At 42.7% G+C, this 16093-nt stretch overlaps 1 protein-coding gene across 3 annotated transcripts in view; it reads left to right on the forward strand.

Annotated features, from left to right (window-relative positions):
• Positions 1–16093, forward strand: part of CNNM2 (cyclin and CBS domain divalent metal cation transport mediator 2) — a 184630-nt gene that overhangs the window by 133248 nt on the left and 35289 nt on the right. The gene's annotated exons all lie outside the window — the stretch shown is intronic.

Here is a 16093-nt window from a genome sequence, read left to right on the forward strand (position 1 = left end):
CAAAAATAATTCAATAGTAACTTATAAAGATAACTACAAATGTAATTCATGGATTGTCTTAAAAGATATTTTCTACTTGAAATGTCTTTCAGGTATTTCTATTTTAGGGATATAGAATAGGAAACTACAGTTAAGAAATGGGAAGGTGGGGACCAAACTCAGTTTAAATGTTAAGAAACAGGTATTTATAGCAAACAGAAAGAAGGCTCAGACAATCAGGTAACCTCCAGGGACCAGCATTGGGGCGGTTGTTGTTCTTTAGTCGCTAAGTCGTGTCCAACTCGTGACTTTTGTAAGATTCATAACTTACAACTTACGTAGGACATGACTTACATGTCCGACTCACGTAGCCTAGCAGACTCTTGTCCATGGGATTTCTTAGGCAGGAATACTGGAGTGGGCTGCCATTTCCTTCTCCAGGGGATCTTCCCAACCCAGAGATGGAACTCATATCTCCTGCCTTGGCAGGCCGATTCTTTACCACTGAACCACCAAGAAAGCCCTTATCATTGGGCCAGGCCCTGGTAACAGGCCTAAGTGATCTGACTCCTGGGGGCTCCGTGCGCTCTGCCCAGGACTCTCTGGTCACCTTTAGTGAAGGTGTAGGCTTTGCTTTTTTTTTTTTTAAGTGCCTTAGAGGCTGAGCACCTCAGCAAGTGATTGCCATCTTTCTTTCAGAGTTTGGCCTATGAACAGCAGGATCTGTTCCCTGAAAGCTGTTATAATCTACGTTAGTAGATAAATTTAGGGTTCTACCCAGGAAACAGCCCGATTAAGAAATACTGTCTGCATCAAATCAACTCCTGCCCTCACCCCCATAAATTCAAGTGTTTAGGAAACCATGATTCCATATTTCACCCCAGTCAGCTCCTGGCAGATGTGACCTAACTGGGAGTGAGATTGTCGGGGGTGGAGGGACCCCAACACACCTGCGGTGGAGAAGCTGTCCTGCTAGGGAGAGCTCAGCCAGCCACTTAACTGGGTGGATACTGGAATTTTTAAAAGTAGTTGAACTTTTGGTGAAAGGGAGCTTTTGTCTCCTGGAATAGCAACAGTTATCATCACTTAAAACCAGTGATTTCTATATACAGCAAGTGCTTCTATATATATACTCCTGTATTATTTATATAGGACTATTTTAAGATCTGTGTCACATTTTTTCTGGTGTATTTTACGGTGGGAAAATTCAGTTGGAAAAAATGCACTTAGTTCTGATGGGGATGGTAAGGTAAAGTAAGACTTTAAAAAGAAATGAAGTTTTGGGGTTTTTTTCTTCATTTTGTCTTTAAAGAGGACGGAAATAGCAAGGTAGTAGCTCCCTAAGTGAAATTGTGTTGCTTCTTTCTCCTTAAACAAATCTTACCATTTTACTCATGTTATAATAATAGATCGGTCACTGTATAAGTCAGTAGAAGATCTACAAGGCATGTGTAAGAATTCATCCATGCATTCATTATGAAAATCTGTGAGAAATTAGCTGTTTTGTGTAATATAGCTTGTAATTCAGGGTTTCTTTTTCTTTTGATTTTGTGCTGGTTGAGGGAGAGGGGTAGGATAAGGACGTATCTACTGTTAAGACCAATATGAGTGTGGCAGCCTGGATGGGAGGGGAGTTTGGGGGAGAATGGGTACATGTATATGTTTGGCTGAGTTGCTTTGCTGGGCATCTGAAACTACCCATAGCATTGTTAATTGGCTACACTCCAATATAAAATAAAAAGTTTTTTAAAAAAATGTACTCTGGGTGTAGAGACACAGGCGTTCCCACAGCCCAGGTGTGGCTTTGGCGGGAGTGAGGTGCGGCTGTGATATGACACAGCATGGCCCAGGTCGGGGCAGTCCCGGGGGGTTGTGCGTGCAGGGGTTGGCCCATTGTGATCTTTGGTCCTTTCCCCTGAGGAGAGAGAGATTCCTTGCTACTTGTTCTGTGGGATGAATAAAACCATGGAGGTTACGGTTGGAGAAAATCAAGTCATTTGATCGGCTGGGGAAGAAGAACATAAGAGGAGTATGTGTGCTTAGTCACTCAGTCGTGTCCGACTCTGCAACCCCATGGACTGTAGCCCGCCAGGCTCTTCTGTCCATGGGATTCTCCAGGCAAGAACACTAGAGTGGGCTGCCATGCCCTCCTGCAGAGGATCTTCCCAACCCAGGGGTCGAATCCAGGTCTCCCACACTGCAGGTGGACTCTTTACCATCTGAGCCACCAGGGAAGCCCTAAGAGGCGTATGTTGGAGACCAAAAGAGGGAAAGACAGGGCAGTTAAGGACCAGGTTCTTGATGGCCTTTGAACCCTACTCGAAGCCATTTTCTTTTAAATTCAGTCATTGAAGGGAAGTGAGCACTTTTGAGTTGTAGAATGATAGGGTTTAGTAAGTATTACCTTTGTGTCTTGGTGGGGGGGGGGTGGTGGGGGGTGTTAGGTATTGTGCTAGATTTGGTGGGGCCTGTGGATGAAGAATGATACAAAGATGAGGAACACAGAGGTCCCTGTCATCTAGGCGTTGCTGATGATCTCCTAGCCTTGTGGTGAGTAAGGTGTGAGTTGGTTGAGGAGGTGCTCAGGTGAGGAGGCACAGAACCAAAGGCTTGCTTTCCATTTCAGAGATTTGAAGGCCTCTGTCCTGCTCACCCTGGCCCAGGTTTCTCTTCTGGCTCAACGTCTCTAGCCTCCATTTCCTCCTCATGTGCCATAGTTTATACATCTTACAAGATCTTGGTAGTTCTCTTCTCAGTTTGCCTCATAAAATAAGAGACCCAAACATGAACACAGTATTCTGCATAGGCTAACCGTAGTAGGAGCATTGCTTTCCTTGTTCTGAGAGTGTATTGGCACTCAGTCACCATGTAATAATATGTTCCTGGACCACCAGGACATCTATTCTGGGGAGACCTGCCGTTAACAAAGAGAAGGGGTTCTGGGAAGGAGGTCCTAGTGAAGAGGACACAAGTGGGCCTGTGTTCCCCCTGGAAACCTGCCTAAGTCTGCTCACCTTCCTTAGCGACTTCTCCTATCACCTTCTGTTCCCCATTCCTGCTCCCGCCTCCTGCCTCATACACCCTGAGGTCCACTGTTAGGCCCTGACCCCTTTAGTCCTTTGTGGGTGGTAGTTCTTTAAGTACTTGTTGAACTGTGCATCTTATACATTTTATTGTTCAGTTCAGTGGCTCAGTCGTGTCCGACTCTTTGTGACCCCATGGACTGCAGCACACCAGGCCTCCCTGTCCATCACCAACTCCTGGAGTGTACTCAAATTCATGTCCATTGAGTTGGTGATGCCATCCAAACATCTCATCCTCTGTCGTCCCCTTCTCCTCCCTCCTTCAGTCTTTCCCAGCCTCGGAGTCTTTTCCAATGAGTCAGTTCTTCTCATCAGCTGGCCAGAGTATTGGAGTTTCAGCTTCAGCATCAGTCCTTCCAATGAATATTCAAGACTGATTTCCCACTGGTTGGATCTCCTTGCAGTCCAAGGACCTCTCAAGAGTCTTCTTCAACACCACAGTTCAAAAGCATCAATTCTTCAGCGCTCAACTTTCTTCATAGTCCAACTCTCACATCTATATGTGACTACTCTATTTATATAGCTTTGATTAGACGAGACTTTGTTGGCAAAGTAATGTCTCTGCTTTTTAATATGCTGTCTAGGTTGGTCATAACTTTTCTTCCAAGGAGCAAGTGTCTCTTAATTTCATGGCTGCAGTCACCATCTGCAGTGATTTTGGAGCCCCAAAAAATAAAGTCTGTCACTGTTTCCCCATCTATTTGCCATGAAGTGATGGGACCGGATGCCATGATCTTCGTTTTCTGAATGTTGAGTTTTAAGCCAACTTTTTCACTCTCTTTCACTTTCATCCAGAGGTTCTTTAGTTCTTCGCTTTCTGCCATAAGGGTGGTGTCATCTGCATATCTGAGGTTATTGATATTTCTCCCAGCAGTCTTAATTCTAGCTTGTGCTTCATCTAGTCCAGCATTTCTCATGATGCACTCTGCATATAAGTTAAATAAGCAGGGTGACAATATATAGCCTTGACATACTCCTTTTCCTATTTGGAACCAGTCTGTTGTTCCATGTCCAGTTCTGTTGCTTCTTGACCTGCATATAGTTTTCTCAGGAGGCAGGTAAGGTGCTCTGGTATTCCCATCTCTTTAAGAATTTCCCACAGTTTGTTGGTGATCCACACAGTCAAAGGCTTTGGTGTAGTCAATAAAGCAGAAGTAGATGTTTTTCTGGAACTCTCTTGCTTTTTCAGTGATCCAACGGATGTTGGCAATTTGATCTCTGATTTCTCTACCTTTTCTAAAACCAGCTTGAACATCTGGAAGTTCATGGTTCATATACTGTTGAAGCCTGGCTTGGAGAATTTTGAGTGTTACTTTGCTATCATGTGAGATAAGTGCAATTGTGCAGTTTTGTGCATTCTTTGGCATTGCCTTTCTTTGGGATTGGAATGAAAACTGACCTTTTCCAGTCCTGTGGCCACTGCTGAGTTTTCCAAATTTGGGGGCGTATGACTGCAGCACTTTCACAGCATCATCTTTTAGGATTTGAAATAGCTCCACTGGAATTCCATCATCTCCACTAGCTTTGTTCGTAGTGATGCTTTCTAAGGCCCACTTGACTTCACATTCCAGGATGTCTGGCTCTAGGTGAGTGATCACACCATCGTGATTATCTGGGTCATGAATATCTCTTTTGTATAGTTCTTCTGTGTATTCTTGCCACCTCTTCTTTATATCTTCTGCTGCTGTTAGGTCCATACCATTTCTGTCCTTTATTGTGCCCATCTTTGCATGAAATGTTCCCTTGGTATCTCTGATTTTCCTGAAGCGATCTCTAGTCTTTTCCATTCTATTGTTTTCCTCTATTTCTTTGCACTGATCACTGAGGAAGGCTTTGTTATCTCTCCTTGCTATTCTTTGGAACTCTGCATTCAAATGGGTATATCTTTCCTTTTCTCTTTTGCCTTTCCCTTCTCTTCTTTTCACAGCTATTTGCAAGGCCTCCTCAGACAACCGTTTTGCCTTTTTGCATTTCTTTTTCTTGGGAATGGTCTTGATCACTGCCTCCTGTACAATGTCATGAACCTCTGTCTGTAGTTCTTCAGGCACTCTATCAGATCTAATTCCTTGAATCTATTTCTCACTTCCACTGTATAATCATAAGGGATTTAATTTAGGTCATACCTGAATAGTCTAGTGATTTTCCCTACTTTCTTCAATTTAAGTCTGAATGTGGCAATAAGGAGTTCATGATCTGAGCCACAGTCAGCTCCCGGTCTTGTTTTTGCTGACTGTATAGAGCTTTTCCATCTTTGGCTGCAGAGAATATAATCAATCTGATTTCAGTATTGAACATCTGGTGATGTCCATGTGTAGAGTCTCCTCTTGTGTTGTTGGAAGAGGGTGTTTGCTATGACCAGTGCATTCTCTTGGCAAAACTCTGTTAGCCTTTGCCCTGCTTCATTTTGTACTCCAAGGCCAAATTTGCCTGTTACTCCAGGTGTTTCTTGACTTCCTACTTCTGCATTCCAGTCCCCTATAATGAAAAGGACATCTTTTTGGGGTGTTAGTTCTAGAAGGTCTTCTAGGTCTTCATAGAGCTGTTCAACTTCAGCTTCTTCAGCATTACTCGTCAGGGCATAGACTTGGATTGCTGTGATATTGAATGGTTTGCCTTGGAAACAAACAGAGATCATTTTGTCGTTTTTGAGATTGCATCCAAGGACTGCATTTTGGACTCTTGTTGACTGTGATGGCTACTCCATTTCTTCTAAGGGATTCTTGCCCACAGTAGTAGATATAATGGTCATCGGGGTTAAATTCACCCATTCCAGTCCATTTTAGTTCTCTGATTCCTAAAATGTTGATGTTCACTCTTGCCATCTCTAGTTTGACCACTTCCAATTTTCCTTGATCCATGGGCCTAACATTCCAGGTTCCTATGCAATATCGCTCTTTACAGCATCGGATTTTACTTCCATCACTAGTCGCATCCACAACTGGGTGGTGTGTTTGCTTTGGCTCCGTCTCTTCATTTTTTCCGGAGTTATTTCTCCACTGATCTCCAGTAGTATACTGGGGAGTTCCTCTTTCAGTGTCCTATCTTTTTGCTTTTTCATACTGTTCATGGGGTTCTCAAGGCAAGAATACTGAAGTGGTTTGCCATTCCCTTCTCCAGTGGACCACGTTTTGTCAGAACTCTCCACCGTGACCCGTCCATCTTGTGTGGCCCTACGCGGCATGGCTCATAGTTTCTTTGAGTTAGACAAGGCTGTGGTCAGTGTGATCAGATAGGTTAGTTTTCTGTGATTGTGGTTTTCATTCTGTCTGCCCTCTAATGGAGAAGGATAAGAGGCTTATAGAAGCTTCCTGATGGGAGAGACTGACTGAGAGGGAAACTGGGTCTTGTTCTGAGGGTCGGGGCCATGCTCAGCAAATCTGTAATCCAATTTTCTATTGATGGGTGGGGCTGTGTTCCCTCCCTGTCATTTGACCTGAGGCCAAACTACGGTGGAGATAACAAAGATAATGACCTCCTTCAAAAGGTCCCGTGCACACACTGCTGCACTCGGTGCCCCTACATGTTATTGTAAGTAGGTTTATATTCATTCACTCTTCATTCAAAAAGAAAGAAGAAAAGATCTGGAGAAAAGAGGCAAAGGTGATTCAGAGTTTTAAGGCTGGGTGATTGGAACTCCAATGGCCCTTTTGCCAGAGGTGGCACTTAGAAGAGGGAGGTGTTACTAAGGAAGGACAAAGACTGCCTAAAGATACAGGTCTTTGCTCTCAGGCGAAGGCGCCCTGGCAGAAGCAGGCCAGTGTGTTTGTTCTTGTTAGAGGAAGGAAGGATGTTGTGGGAATCGCATGGATCGCACACTGAGATGGTGAGCCTTGGATTCTTCATCTGTGACCTTTCTTATCTTGAGCATCTTTTGTTCCCAAAGTCACCTTTCATGATCTTTTGGCCACATTTGATACGTTGGCCACTTTTCTGCTTCTTGAAGTAGTTTTTTAAAAATTTGGCTTCCAAACACCAATCTCTCTCTTCTCTGCTCATGCCACCAGCCCCTCCTTCTCAGTCTCCATTTTGACAGTTATCTCCACTTCCTGCCCTGGGCTCAGGCTGCACACACCACCTCTCTTGGTGATCTCCACTGGTGTCTGGCTTCACTAGCCTTTCTTCTCTGGGAGTTCTCACTCTTCATCTGTAACCCCCATGGCTCACACTCTGTTGAATTCTGCACTTAGGTATGTAACTGCCGGTTTGATATTTCCGCTGCTGCTAAGTCGCATCAGTCGTGTCCGACTCTGTGCGACCCCATAGACGGCAGCCCACCAGGCTCCCCCGTCCCTTTGATTGTCATGCAAGAACACTGGAGTGGGTTGCCATTTCCTTCTCCAATGCATGAAAGTGAAAAGTGAAAGTGAAGTCGCTCAGTCGCGTCTGACTCTAGCGACCCCATGGACGATAGCCTACCAGGCTCCTCTGTCCATGGGATTTTCCAGGCAAAAGTACTGGAGTGGGGTGCCATTGCCTTCTCCGGATATTTCCACTGGGAAGTCTAATAGGCATCTTGAACTTAACCTAACACTGAACTGATTTCTTCTTTCCAGGCGAGTACCTTCCACAGTCCTCTTCTATAAATGGCAACTCCGTCCTTCCCGTTGCTCAGGCCCCCAAATCCTATAGTCAGCCCTGGTTTGTCTCCTCCTTTCCCGCATACATTCAGTCGATCAACAAAACCTGTTGACTCTAATCTAAAATATAAACCCAGATTCTAAGTACTTCCCACCCCCTCCATTGTTGCCATCTGGTCCAGGCCACCATCCTTGTCACTGAGATCACTGAAATAACTTTTGTTTTTTTCAAATTTTGATCGGAGTATAGTTGCTTTGCAATGTTGTGTTTCTGCTCTACAGCAAAGTGAATCAGCTATACATACACGTATCAGTTCAGTTCAGTTGCTCAGTCCTGTCTGACACTTTGTGACCCTATGGACTACAGCATGCCAGGCTTCCTTGTCCATCACCAACTCCCAGAACTTGCTTAAACTCATGTCCATCGAGTCGGTGATGTCATCCAACCGTCTCATCTTCTGTCTCCTCCTCCTCCTGCCTTCAGTCTTTGCCAGCATCAGAGTCTTTTCCAATGAGTAAAAGTTCTTTGTATCAAGTGGCCAGAGTATTGGAGCTTCAGCTTCAGCCCTTCCAGTGAATATTCAGGACCAATTTCCTTTAGGATTGACTGGTTGGATCTCCTTGCAGTCCAAGGGACTCTCAAGAATTTTCTCCAACACCACGGTTCAGAAGTGTCAGTTCTCCAGTGCTCAGCTTTCTTTCGGGTCCGACTCTCACATCCATACATGACTACTGGAAAAACCATACCTTTGACTATATGGACTTCTGTTGACAAAGTAATGTCTCTGCTTTTTAATATGCTGTCTAAATTGGTCATAGCTTTTCTTCCAAGGAGCAAATGTCTTTTAATTTCATGGCTGTGGTGATTTTGGAGCCCCAAATCACTGAAAATAAAGAAAATAAAGTCTGTCTGAAAATAAAGTTTCCGTTGTTACCCCATCTATTTGCCATGAAGTGATGGGACCAGATGCCATGATCTTAGTTTTTTGGATGTTGAGTTTTAGGCCAGCTTTTTCACTCTCCTCTTTCATTGTCATCAAGAGGCTCTTGAGTTCTTCTTCGCTTTCTGCCATAAGGGTGGTTTCATCTGCATATCTGAGATTATTGATATTTCTCTCAGCAATCTTGATTCCAACTACTTTTTGAATTTCCTTCCCATTTAGGTCACCACAGAGCACTGAGTACAGTTCCCTGTGGTATACAGTAGGTTGTCATTAGTTAGCTATTTTATACACACGATCCCTGGGTCTGGAAAATCCATTGACAGAAGAGCCTGGTGGGCTACAGTCCATGGGGTCGCAGAGTCAGATAGGACTGAGCAACTGCACACACGGCGTGCGCGCACACACAGACACACACACACTTCAGTAAAAGCTAAGGTCTTGGTGATGGAGATGTGATCTGCACTACCCCCATCCCCAACTACCCCGGCCTCCCCCCCAACCCCCATCTCATCTTTGCTTTTTTCTCTCCTGCTTACTCTGCTCCAGCCACACTGCTTGCTTTCCCTCAAGCACGCCAGGCCTCTCCTCTCCAGGGCTCCGTCGTTCCCTCCACCTGAAACATCTTCCCCAACCCCTTACTTACTTCATTTGGCTCCTTAACGCCTTCCAGCATTGTTCAACTGTCCCCTTACTAGGGAGGCCCTTCCCTGGCCAGCCTAAGCTAAATAATTTGGCCTCTGCTTTTTTGTTCTGCACTGCACATTTTATACAGTCTGACGTGCATTTATACTGTTTCCCTGAGTGTTTGTCTCCCCTGCTAGAATGTTCCTTGAAAGCCAGAGCTTTGTTTTGTGCCCTGAGGTATAAGCCTGGCATATATAGTAGACATCAGTACATATTTACTGAGTGAATGAATGAGTGTGTGACTATAGTTCATGACACTTACATAGCATTGTACCTTATGGATTATACATTATGTTCAAAAACGTTAGATCATTGGTCAGTGTGTTCAATTTTTGTACATCAGACTAAATCTAACTAATGCTACTTAAAGTGTATTGACTTCCTTGACGGCCTATACGCAAACTGGTTTCCTTGGGAGATCTTAAGTATGGCCTTCAACTCTATCCTCCATCTTGTTTTATTTGAGTGAAGGGGGACCTGACTTCTAACTTACAGAGCATTTCTTTATTTTATCACTGGTTTCATTCTTAGGAACTTTATTGATTCCTACTTGTTGAATTATTATAATTCTTATGTTAGGTAAACTGGGAAATGTTTAAAAACAGAGGCATATCAAATGCCTCCTTTGCCCTAATGCCCTTGTTTAGTGGGGGGGCTACAACACTGCATGGGCTTCCCTGGTAGCCAAGTGGTAAAGAATCCACCTGTGGTGTAAGAGACACAGAAGATGGGGTTTCGGTCCCTGGGTCAGGAAGATCCTATGGAGGAGGACATGGCAGCCCACTCCAGCATTCTTGAGGGGAGAATTCCATGGACAGAGGAGCCAGGTGGGGTACAGTCCATGGGGTCGCAGAGTTGGACATGACTGAAGCAACTTATGGCACCCCACTCCAGCACTCTTGCCTGGAAAATCCCATGGATGGAGGAGCCTGGTGGGCCGCAGTCCATGGGGTCGCTAAGAGTCGGACACGACTGAGCGACTTCACTTTCACTTTTCACTTTCATGCATTGGAGAAGGAAATGGCAACCCACTCCAGTGTTCTTGCCTGGAGAATCCCAGGGACGGAGGAGCCTGGTGGGCTGCCGTCTATGGGGTCGCACAGAGTCGGACACGACTGAAGCGACTTAGCAGCAGCAGCAGAAGCAACTTAGCATGCACGCATGACGCTGCACAACTCCTACAGTTGTGGGACACAGCAGCCATGGCAGACGTAAAATGTTTGGCTTTAGTTTCTCATCGTTGAATCTTCTGTTTGTTTTCTTCCTGCTGTTCAAAACAAGTGGCGTTTTAAGACCCTGTCTGCTTTGTGCTCACATTGTTCGGTCGTTTGGACTACTGCTTGTCGCTTGTTATTAGCTCAGCTGTGTCAAGTTTTTCCTGATTCCATTCTACTTCATCTGCTCACTTGGCTTTCTTCCTTAGGTGTTTCAGATACTCTGCCTACTGTTCCATTTCACTTGATTGACATCAAACTTGTATGAGAGCAAATGAGTCCATATTTTCATCAGGCGGTTACGGTACCCTTTGTCAGCCTAATCATTACCTAGTTAATTATCCCTATCAAAATACAAATGGTATCTGTCATTCAGAATCTGAGCCTAGCATTGTGGTAAGGTTAAAAGATTCGAGCGTGGCAACCGACAACAATTCTGAGCCGATTCTCCAGAGAGATGATGCAGTACTTTGATTTGGGGAGCAGTGGAAGCAGGCGGAGGCAGAAATTTGATCCTAATTTTATTGCATATAGATGATTTTACTTAGCCTACCTCACAGTGAAGACGTGTTATTATAATTTCATCTGTGTAAGTGCCCTGTTTTGAACACATAGCAGTTAAAATCTAGGTGATTATTTCACAGTGAACTTAACAATTCTGAATTTGACTGGAAATGTGTTTATGGAGCCCTATACTCTGAAGAGAGGCCTGCATAGATTCTCCTAGGTCTGACTTAAGTATTCCATTAGTCATCTAGGACCAGACTAGTCGAGAGGCTGTAGGTATAAGTTTCAGGACAGTTTGAAATGACATGAATACTGCAAGACCCCTTATAGCTAGCCACAAAGGGCTGTCTCCAAGCCCTAATTGTACCAGCAATGTCTGCTTTATTCTATATATAATTAATCAAGTTTATATAATCTAGCTATATTAAAAAGCTTTAGTGCTATTTCATGCCTGTAATCGCATATTGTGCTGATTGCTGTGTTTTTATTCTTCTCTTTGGAAGTTAAGAATCCATCAGTTCATAATCTTTTCTAGTTTTTGGTTTATAAATATCTTTTATTAGTTTCCCCAAAATTGCTTTGCTGCTTTCAATCCTGGCTTAATCCCTCCAACGCTCAGGTTAAGAATGATGTTATTTGAGCTCAGTTCTTTAAATTTCTGTTTTGATAAGTTTATATTTTCCCTTTGATGGTTCCATTGATGAGGCCAAAGGCTGAATTCCCTGCAGTGAATGGTTAAGTAGGGGAAGAGGTACCTTATATTGCTGTCTTCCAAAAGCATGATTAGAGAAGAGGGATATCTTTTTTTTTTTTTTGGTACTGCTTACTGGGAAGAAGGTTAGAAAACAAGACTTCTCACCAGGAATTCCAAAGCTAAAAATATGTGACTCTGGGGCAGATGAAGAAGTTTCAACATTGGAGGTGGGGGTGTGAAAGGGAACACTGAGCTAGGAAGAAAACCTAATTTTCCATCTAAGAAGCCTAGCTTACATGAATAATTTCTAGAGTAAGGCCTTTTCCAGTCAGATCTGTTGGTGCTGTCGAGCTGGTATTTCAAGTATGTCCATCTGCATTTAAACGAATTGCTCCAAGACAATCTGATTATGCGGTAGTTACTTTGGTGAGAATAGCGCCTCAGTGGAATGGAAACTTCATTTTGAGTCTAATATTAGACCTTGCTTTGGAAAATTCCTTTTAAATGATCACAAGCTGGGAATAGCAAAAGAATTTAACTTTCGACAGACAGCATTCACCAAGAATTTTTAACTGCTTATGTTTGGGTCCTTGGGAAAGCAGATGGGAGAAACTGACCTAACCAAACTGACTAGACTGGAATTGACTTGACCTGATGCGGTGTTTATATATCTGTTGCTGATAAGTTTCCCTTGTAGTCTCATTTGCTCAAAATATTTTCATTCTTTGAGTGTGAGCACGCTAAGGATGCAGATTGTTAGGATGCCTAGTTGTCTTAACAATCTTAACTTCTCAGTCTCCAGACAGCGTTGCCTGCAAAGGGGTCTGAGGCAGAGCAGAAAGGGCAGATGAACCCACAGACCCAAAGCCAGCCTCTGAGTAAGTAGGTGCTGGGAACTTCATCAGAACTGGTCTTCAGGAAATTTTTAGTTTGGCTGGTTGTGTCTGAGCAAACTCACCCAGTTTGAAGTAAAGTTTATTTAAATGACGTGCCCTCACTCCCACCGCCTCCAAAAAAAACCTCACCCTGTCATTTAAAAATATAATTATATTGGGTAGGGGGAGGCTCAAGAGGGGGAAGATATATGAATACATATAGCTGATTCATGTTGTCCTGCAGCAGAAATTAACATTGTAAAACAGTTATGCTCCAATTAAAGAAAATAATATAATGTTAAAATGATCATGAAGTTTCCAGATATCATGTCTCCTTGGCTTAGCTTAAGGATACGTTTCAGCTGCCCTCATGGCTTGGTTTAGGAAAACCAATGATTGGTGTATGAGATAAATTTAATATTTTTAAAAGATCTTTCTGAAATTGAGATGCATCCTTTTTTAATTTTCAAATTTTTAATTGGAGGACAATTGCTTTACAATATTGTGTTGGTTTCTGCCATACCTCACCATGAATCAGCCATAGATATACACGTGTCCCCTCTCTCTTAAACTCCCTCCCCCCTCCCACCCCTCTAGGTTGTCACAGAGCACCTGATTTGAGTTCTCTGCGTCATAGAGCAAATTTCACTGGCTATCTATTTTACATATGGTAATTTATGTTTCTGTCACAGTGCACATTTAATGTAGTAGACTTTTTCTTTCTGACTAAGCTGGTAATAGTTGATAGTGCCTTAGAATTGAGGAAGAATATTGATAAATTAATATAAGCTACCATTTATTGATTGCCCAGTTGATCCCAGTTCCTGCCTTTGCTAGGTACATTATCCCTGATTCTAACGATAATCCTGCATGGCAGCAGTTATCATGAGCCTGGGTTTAGAGAAGAGGAGACTGAGGCTCAGAAAAGTTACATAGGCCTTGGTCCTGATCACACAGCTGGTGGTAGCTAAAGCGGTGATACTAGAGTTCGCATCCAGAAGTGGTCGGTTTCACAGCATGTGTTCTTATAGGATATCTTTTTGATGTTTACTATATTTGAAATTAAACCTGAGGAATTTTAAACATTTACTTATTTTTAAGGGACAGCCATGAATCCATTAAGTGGTAACGTAGCATTTTTAGTAAAAATAACTTTTTCCAAAACTTGAATAGTAAAGAGAGTAGTGGTTGCCTTTCTGTGTATTGTTTATTATCAAGCTAAATGGAGGGCAGCTAGATCCTCTTCTGCATTCAGTCTGTGCTATACACTGTTTTTATTGAGGCGTGTGAAGAAACTCTGTCCTCACACAGATATGTATTTGAAAAGGGAGGGGTATTTTAATAACCTTTATGAATATTTAGATGTTCTTTGATAATAACCCCAACCCCCCCAAGTGATCGCTTCTTTAAGGTTAGTTGCGGTGTAGCATCTGAAACTATGCCAGTGGACTTGTGGTGCCCTGTTCCATTAAGATCTTTTGGTCTGGAATCTTCCTTACAAAAGAATTCTGAGTAATGTGTGTAGCTATTCCCTGACTCCAACAAGTAGAGCTTAATTCCTGCCACTCGCCCTCCCTGGGGGTGGGGCTAGACCAAATGACTTGCTTCCAAAGAGTAGAATGAGGACAAAGGGAAAATGGGTAACTTCTGTGGTGGAGAAGCCTGAGGATCACTGCCCTGGCCACACAGTGACCGTGGACGTCGCCTGTGATGATGTGAGCCCTGATGTCCTGTAACGAAAAAACTCACATCGGAAAAGTATGTCCAAATCAGAAGATATTCTGCAGAGTACCTGACCAGAACTCCTTGATTGTCAAGCTCGTGAAAAACAAGGGCAGACTGGGAAACCGTCATAGACCAGAGGAAACTGGGAAGACACGACAGCTAAGTGCAGTGTGGTCCTCAAGATTGGATACTTGAACAGAAAGAGGACATTAATGGAAAAACTGGTGAAATCCAAATAAAATCTAGAATGTCCTTACTGTTACCATATCAGTGTCAACTTCTAGTTTTGATGAATATATCATGGTAAAGTAAGGTGTTAATAGTGGAAGGGGGAAGTTGAGTAAAGGGTATACAAGAACTCTGTCACTTTTCTGTAAATCTAAAATTACTGCAAAATAAAAGGTTTTTAAAAATCCACTGTTATGCATTGCATTTTGAATAACTCGTTTACCCATGCATGATTTGGTAACATCATGGCCATGGTCATTTGGAGAATACTGGTTCACAGAGTTAGGCAGATCTTTGAACTGTTGACACATTTTATTGTTCAGTACTTTACAAATCACATTTGTTAATAGCGCCACCTGTCTCCATCAGGTAAGTCTTCACTGAGAAGCTCTCAAGTTTCACGGTGGTGGATCCAAGTTTCCAGAAATCCTAATTTTCCCTTGAAAGCTCAGATGTTCTGTTTGGCAATGAACACTGCTGTTGTTTTCCTGAATGTAATAGGCTCATCGTGTTCATTTTCAAGAAAATGTCTGCCAAATATCCAAGTCTAAATAACCATAGCTTGGTAGTTATTCTTTAAAATGTTTGGTGAAAAAATTGATCCAACTTGCAACTCAGTTTGCATGAGTCCTTTTCCTCAAAACAACTATCATACTTCAGAATGCAAGAGAAATGTTTTATGGTACTTTTCAATTTGTCATGTACAATATTGAAAGACAAGTCCCAGGAATCAAGATTTAATTAAGCTGATTACTTCTACTGTGTCATCAAGGATATTTTTTTCCCTATGGAAAAGAATTATTTTTACAATTTTTAATTGAAATACAGTTGATTTACAGTGTTCTGTTAATTCCAGGTGTATAGCAAAGTGATTCAGTTTTATATACTTTTAAAAATTCTCTTCCATTGTAGGTTCTCACAAGATATTGAGTATAGTTCCCTGTACTATAGGGAACATTTTATGAAGTCCTATACAGTAGGTCCATGATGGCTATAGATTTTATCCATAGTAATTTGTATGTTTTAATCCCAAACTCCTAATTTAAAGGATACTTGAACAGATTTTCCCCATTTTACTGTGTGTGTGTGTGTGTTGGAGAAGACAGTGACCACTAGTAGTGACCTACTACTACCGCTGCCTTGACTTGTGCTGAGGCACTTTTATACCATTGGTGCAAATACCAACACAGTAGAAAACTCCAGGAACATTTTAGTAATCTAAATGAAAAGGATTTGGCCTTTCTGACTTTCCTAAAATGGTCCTGGGTGCCCCTAGGGGTCCACACACCATACCTTGAGAGCTGCTGTCCTCAGGTAAAGCAGCAGTTGCTAAGTGGTCACAAAGGAACAGCTGACATAACCAAGACCAGCTCCATTAAGAAGCACATGGCGCCATGGTGGTGCCCGGGGTGTAGATGATGATGCTGTTTTGGCTTAACTGGTCTTACTTTTGATGGCCCATGAAGCTTTGCCATTTGTTTGTGGACAAACATTTCTAAACCATTTTTAAATGCTGAAAGGTAGACTTTGATAATCTGGTATCTGTGTTTGCTGCTGTTTTTAACATAATCCTTTATAAGATT

Source organism: Bos taurus, chromosome 26 (assembly GCF_002263795.3).
Source record: "Bos taurus isolate L1 Dominette 01449 registration number 42190680 breed Hereford chromosome 26, ARS-UCD2.0, whole genome shotgun sequence".
NCBI classification, from domain to species: domain Eukaryota; kingdom Metazoa; phylum Chordata; class Mammalia; order Artiodactyla; family Bovidae; genus Bos; species Bos taurus.